We start from the raw sequence: 6,401 nt of genomic DNA on the forward strand, positions 1-6,401 counted from the left end.
ATAAACTGTCTTATTTCTGTCTCATGAAGTCGGTCTAACACACGGTGCTGTCCAGCTTCTGTCTGTCGACGTGTCACTGTAATGTTTGTATGCAATAAATAATCCATGATCCGTCGTCATTAACTGGTAATCCTAACAATAGCTAACCCGACAGGAACTGGTTTTCCGACTTGTTTTACTGGATCGTGGTCATACGACGTCATTCTCCGCTTCGACTTTTGAGTAAAAAAGCAACGAGTCTGGCCCCAAAACTCAAACTCTACTTTGTTTATTTCCCAAAATGTCAAACCTTCCCTTTACAGTGCAGGTTAATGTTCAAGGTCAGGTTTAGGGAGCAAACGTAGACAGAAGAAGAGATTTGTTTGTTTGCTTGAAACTCAGCTTCTGCCTCAGGTGACATACCGACGTTAAACCCTCGGTATGAAGGAATTCCTTCTGAGCAATGGTTGTTGTGAAATCGGCACCAGCCGTGGCAGAGAGACACGCAGAGCCTGAAAACAGGAGGAGAAACAGTGTTAGAGATCAGGAGGATGACTTCTGGCAGCTGCTGGGTCTCTGACACACTGGTTGTCAGTCAAAGGGTTGAAATTTGTCACAAACTGAAGTTTTAAGTCAGAAGAGGAAACATCTCCTGCTGTGATGAGGTGTGGCAGCTTGTCGTGACCTGCAACACACCAGGCAGTGAAGCAACAATCCAATCCAAAATATTATTGTTCGAACTTGATGAATAATTGTTATTTACAGTGATGCAAATCACGACCATGCAAGTCAAATGAAAAGCTGCAGAACGTCTCCGAGCACCTCCAGAGGGCCGAATGTTGGTGGTTGAGCTTTAACGTCATAAAAACTTCCGAAGAGATCACAAACTTTTGTCCACCGGGCGCATTGAGAAAGGATCTTTAAATGTCCACTGGAGGAACAATTCTCCTGCACATTGTAGTGTGACTTAAATCCACTTCACAAACCACCCGTCCTTTTGTTCTGGTGCCAACTCTACAGCAAACGTCCACAGTTGGGCTGTGAATTGCAAGTTGATCGTTGATCATTGAATCGATGTCTCGTTACAGCCCCAGTCTACAGTTCTCAGTGTAAAACACTTCCCTGTTCACGGTTCGCTTTGTACATATAATTAAAAAATAAGTTTTTTTCTATACTTTAGATAAATAGATCACCGTTAGCTGGCCACATGCTAACATTAGGTAGCTATGGCTCTTTATTACACTGAAAATGACTGATGTTCACCGTCTTGTGAAAGCGAGCAGTAAAGCTCTGACTGAAGTGCTGGATGAGCGATCTACATCACAAATAGGAGAAAAATGGTAAACTGTGAGCTTTTTAGGAAGTCGGCTAGGTTAGCTGACAGGCTAACCTCGCTAGTTAAAAACCTCTACGTGATTATCTAAATGATCAAAATTGTTTAAAACACTGTGCACAAAGACAAACGGTAAACTATGAATGATATACACAAAGTGACCTGTGAAGAGTGAAGTACTTTAACTCAGACACGATGAAAAAGCCCTGTAGACGTACGCTGTAGAGTTGGCGCCGGAAGCAAAAGGACGTTCAGTTCGTAAGGCGGATATTCGTCACACTATATTGTGCAAGAGGAGAATTAAATGCAACATGCAAACATTTCTCCAATGTTGTAATGAGAAAGGTTGAACATACCTGTGTCTCCCAAGAGAAGAGGACATCACAGTGTCAGAAGTGGCTCGATGAAGAAACGTCCACAGGAGAGACGATCTTTGGTTTGATGTTAAAATGATCAGTATCAGTACAAGCAAAGTGTGAAGGTGCTTGTTAAATGACATTAAAGTAAAAACTGAGTGTTTGTCAGCTGGAAACAACAGTGAGCAAACTAATCCTGCAGCTTTTACAGCCTGGAGAGCTCAGACTGACCAGGTGAGCTTCATCCAGCTAACGACTTTCCAGATCAGCCTGCTGACACCTGAGTTCAATAGATCCACAAACCACAAGTCAGATTTAACATAAAAATAATGAAATGAAACAGTCGGAGTGGTCGACACCTTTCTGACTACTTTTTTTCTCTCTTTGATTTAAACTTTCATTCATTTTTAACCCCTGTATGACAGCTGTGCTGGAGAAATCATTTTACATGTGGCACAGTCAACATGTTGCATTGTGTGTGTGTGTGTGTGTGTGTGTGTGGTTCTGTCTGTCAGCAGATTGTGTTTATGGAAAATATCTGCTGCACAAGAAGCATCGCTTGAATTATTAAAGCACCAGTGGAGTTACCAAATGTTGCTGTTGTGTTTATGAAAGTGTTGACCGAGAGCGTCTGGAGCTATTTCCAGATTAGAAAGTTTTAAACCTGTCCCAGAAAGCTGCTGAGAGGACAATACACCAGGCTTCCTGCCACACACACACACACACACACACGCACGCACGCACGCACACACACACACACACACACACACACACACACACACACACACACACGCACACACACACACACACACACACACAGCATCGGGCCGTGTATAAAAAACATCTGTATTCAGGGACAAAACACAGGCCGTCAAGGACACTCACTGACTCTGACGTGCACAGAGATTCACGTGCATGTGTCCCTAGAACAAACACACTCAAGTTCTGATAGTGAGTAAACACACACACACACACACACACACACACACAGCAGAAAATAGGTCTGCGCGGCAGGAAGAACTGCATCCTGACGATAACATCAACATACTGTACACAATCAGATCGTCAGGACGCTCCGTAACGGTTGATTTCAGGAGTGACATCACTGTTACTGACACAGAGCTGAAAACTGTCCGACAGAAGATTTAATGACGCCACCGTCTTTAAAATCAAACCTGCATCAGTATCTGACTGTTTCTTCTGCCGTGACAGCAGGACGGACACGAGCGACATCGTAGAAAGAAGAACATCAGTGTTTAATGTACATGTCAGCTGTCTGCAGGTCACCATCATCATCCTCAGCAGCTGAAACCTCAGAAGCAGCAGGTGAGTAACTCTCTCACGTCAGGCTCGTAGCTAAAGGTGACGATGCCTCAGGTGCTTCTGAACAGGCCGAGTTCAGTATTTGACTGATTGCAGTGAGAAACAGGAAGAAACAGAGGGACTCGTGTCGGGTTACACAGTGAAGGAAATGCTGCAGCAGGTCTGTTTGTGACTTTCTCAACATGTTCTCAGGCCACTGAGGCCGAGCTCAGACTGCAGGAGCTGAACGAAGCCAACAACCTGCTGTAGATGTGTCAACATATACATTAATGTTGTATGAACCTTTCTATCGTGGCTTCTTTCATCCAACAGCTCCGTCTTAAACTTTCACAAAGCTCCATCTTTCAGAAACTATTTAAATGTTTGAAAGTTTGATGCCTCTTCAGTCTGATCTTCTCTGTTTCACTGCTAATAATCTTGTGTGTCCTCTTCCAGGTCACCGCGGTGGAGAGGAGGTCGTGTGGCTCGGCACCACTTCGTCTCCTGGATCCACACACTTCACATATATTATACATTTGTATCAGATATTCTGTCAGTGCAACTTGTAAACTGTGATTCTGTTGTTCTGGTTCAGTCCGTCCCGGGAGAAGGTCCTCCTCTGTGGCTCTTCCTGAGGTTTCCACCATCTTTTTCCCTGTTAAAAGTTTTTTTCCGTCAACATGTGGAGTTTCTCCTCTCTTGAGGACAGAGGTCGTTGCTCACGGTGCACATCGTAAAGCCCACTGAGCCGATGTGATTGTGGTTTTGAGAAAGGAAGCTCCCAAAACAACCGTGACTACCTGGTTACTGGTTCGCCGGGGACGCACATGTTTGACGTGTTGCCTCGGTTACGGGATGCCTGGTTGTTTTCACAGGGTTGTCATGGTAACAGGTTCACAGGTCGTCTCCTGGTCGTCGTCCAGGATTTCTGTCTTTTACTGCGGCGCTGCATTCACACCTCACAGCCCAGAAACTGGGTGTGACAGTCAGTTGGTTTTTATGTGACTCACAGCTCTTTGCTCCTAAAGTAGATTCTGTAGGTCCAACAGCTGATCTTCTGACACCATCCATGCTGCCATATGTGCCGGCTATAATCAATATTTCTGTAATAACAACATGTAAAGTGATGTGATCATGTGAAAGGTGTCTCTCGTGGTGATAAACCTCCACAGAATCATCAGCTGATTCGACTTCACGAGTGAGTTTCAGCTGATTGTTGATCTATTAAGTCACGAACTCGCTGCAACAATGTGAGTCTGCTGTGACGAAGCATATTAAGCCTTTGACTGATGGTGTAAGAGTGTTATCGATACACCTGAGTTGACACACAAAGCATTAAAATGTCCGTTCTGTGTGTCTGTAGGTGGTTTGTAGGGCAGACGAGGTAACACAAGCTTCCCTGCTCATGTTTCAGTCTTCAGACCGCTGCTGCTGCCGTCTGATCCGTTAGAGAGGAACTGCACTCGGTCAGCCGGCGTTTCTCTTTGGACTGAGAATATTACTCACTACAAGTAATCCACTACTTATTTTTAAAAGAGTAACGAGACTTTACTCAGTACTCACTGAGGGAAGTTTTACTTTAAGTATCACCCTGAAAAACGTCTGAAACATACTGTACGATCCACTGAAGCACATATTTATATTTGCTAAATTGATAATGTTGTCGGCCTGTTACGTATATTAAACACACAACATGTTTTCTGCCATTAGGGGATGTTTTAAATTATCTTCACGTTATGTTTGTTCTTGTCTGCTGACTTCAGACATACTGTGAGTTTAATTGTAATTGTGAGGTCAAATTTTGAAGCACACTATCTGTGAGGGTTTGACCTTCATGTACAGGACTGAAGTAGCTGCTAAAATAAACTAAATTTGTACCATTAATCAGATCTGTGATCAGCCGCCACAATAAAAGGGAATGACAGCTTTGGAGGCCTGAAGCATTAGTTTATTAGGAACGTGGAGGACGTGGCACCCTGGACTCTGAGGACAGCAGTGTGATGTATGGATCCATCAACGCACAGAAGCTGGTGACCCGTTTAAAAACTTCCATTGTGTCTGTGTTTCCTTCTGGATCTGTGAGGATGAATGATGCGACTCCAGTTTTGGGACTTTTGCGGGACAGTTTCTTGGACGCTCCATTGTTCACGTTTTTGCCCTCGGAGGGTTTTTATTCTGTCACATTGTTCAGGCTGTGGCCTGTGACCCGGCAGCCTCTGGGCTGGACTTCCTGACAGGAAAACATACTGTACGGCTGCTCAGTGGGGAGAGGTGATCCCCGGGGCTGACGGGCCGACACACAGGTCCAAACACGTCCGGCACACATCCTCACTTCACTGACCCGCGAGCAACAACAACAACACGGTCCTGGTGCCCCTCATTCATGAGGAGTCACTCTGCTTCATGAGGTTTTATGAACTCAATCAGAACATTAATCTTTTAATTCTGGAAAAGTTTGGAGATCTTTAAAGGCCATTTTTATTTCAGCAGCTCTTATTAACACCAAACTTTACAGTTTTATTCCTTTCTATAATCTGAAGGTTTTTAGAGAAAGGTTCATAATTTATCATTTCTTTTAGTGGCTGTTGACAGTATTTTCTTATTTATGGAGTGATACAAATAAATATCTATAATTCTAGATTTTTAAACTGACTTTATTCAATTTTCAGATTTCTGTTCAGGAAAGAAATGAAAATTAGTACAATTTGAATTATGTATCGCCTCATTTGCACATTAAAACTTAAAATATCAGAAAACTTGTAACACAAAAACAAATTGTCTTGATGTCAGTGATTCATGGTGATGTGTCTAATAGTTACAACGTATCCTGTCCAGCTGTCTCCCGTTAAGATATACGTTAACATCGATACCGTTTTAGGCAGGAAGAGATGAACGTTCATCATCATTACTGTGCAAATTTAAAATCCCACAAAACATGCGACATGTTAAAGATCAGGACTCAAGCTCAGAAAGCGACAAAACTATTTTTCATCTGTAAAAAGTCTGCGTCCACACAGCAGCTGAGGCCGTACGCAGCAGCTAAATGCTAACGTCAGCATGCTAACATGCTAACAACGACAAGTGTTCTCATGTTCAACAGTTATACTGTGGTCACCATCTTATTTAAACGTGTTAACATGCTGCATACATTTGCTCATTAGCACTAAACAAAGATGTGATGTCATCAGTTGTGCAGGTGTTATTGGACACATTACGAAACTGACCTGATGATGGCGCTGGACGGGAAGAACCACCGTTTCAAAATTAATGACAATATGTCTGCCGACACAGTGCAACCTCATGGTGGCGCTAGAGGAAAGTCAGAAGATCACCAGCGTCAGTAGGATTCAACCTCTGGGAACCATGAATTTAATTAAGCTGCAGGAGAGTTCAGGAATCAGAACATTCACGTTAATGAAGGTAAATATCTC

General features: G+C 43.3%; 1 long non-coding RNA gene across 1 annotated transcript; it reads right to left on the reverse strand.

Annotated features, from left to right (window-relative positions):
- Positions 1–252: 252 nt before the first annotated feature.
- Positions 253–1,872, reverse strand: LOC311254784. The gene is made up of 2 exons (XR_014622282.1): positions 1,669–1,872; positions 253–491 (listed from the first exon to the last, which is right to left on the reverse strand). It is a non-coding gene; the product is annotated as an uncharacterized lncRNA (long non-coding RNA).
- Between the last annotated feature and the right edge of the window lie 4,529 nt (positions 1,873–6,401).

The sequence above is a fragment of the Pagrus pagrus genome (genome assembly GCF_965226575.1).
Source record: "Pagrus pagrus genome assembly, chromosome: 3".
Taxonomy (NCBI): Eukaryota; Metazoa; Chordata; class Actinopteri; order Spariformes; family Sparidae; genus Pagrus; species Pagrus pagrus.